Raw genomic sequence first — 715 nt, 5'->3', positions numbered from 1 at the left:
TTGTAGTAAGTGCTTTGAAGATGGAAGGGGGAAGATATACAGGAACCCTGAAATAAAATTTCATTTTTAATCGGGTTTCTTCAAAAAGAAATTGGAGATTTTGGTTGTTTGGGTATCTATATTTGGATAGAGATGGTTTAACTACTGATGATGAAGAGAAGATGACTGAATCTACGAAAGGATTTTTTTGAAGCAATTGAACCAATCAATGGTAAGAAAACATCAGGTGTACTTCAAGATATGAATACAATCTCACATTTAGGGAATTAATGGCAATCTTATACGTGGTTGTGTTAAGAAATTAGTTGCAGATGCTAAACATTTTAACGATGTTGTTGATATATTTAAATAAAAAATTATTTATATAATGGTCAACACAGTCAACGACGGTCAGGTGATAACCCTAATTAAAATTTTCTTGTGACCCAAACGCAACTCTGATTACTTTTTTATGACCTAAAGTCAAAATACCTTTTTTCTTATGGCCAGCCGCCCAAAATGCAACACCAACTCTTGACAAACTTTTAAGGAGAGGATACTTAATTCATAATCCATTGTGTTCTCTTTGTCAGATGCAGTTGGAAACAATCAATCATTTGTTGTTACATTGTCATTTTTCTTACAACATCTGAAATTATTTCATGGGGGATATAATGCGAGATGGTCTCAAGGGGTTCTCTAATTGCTCAGCTTGAAGCATGGATATTCAGTTGGG

The sequence above is a fragment of the Papaver somniferum genome, chromosome 7 (assembly GCF_003573695.1).
Source record: "Papaver somniferum cultivar HN1 chromosome 7, ASM357369v1, whole genome shotgun sequence".
NCBI classification, from domain to species: domain Eukaryota; kingdom Viridiplantae; phylum Streptophyta; class Magnoliopsida; order Ranunculales; family Papaveraceae; genus Papaver; species Papaver somniferum.
This window is presented reverse-complemented; position numbering follows the sequence as displayed.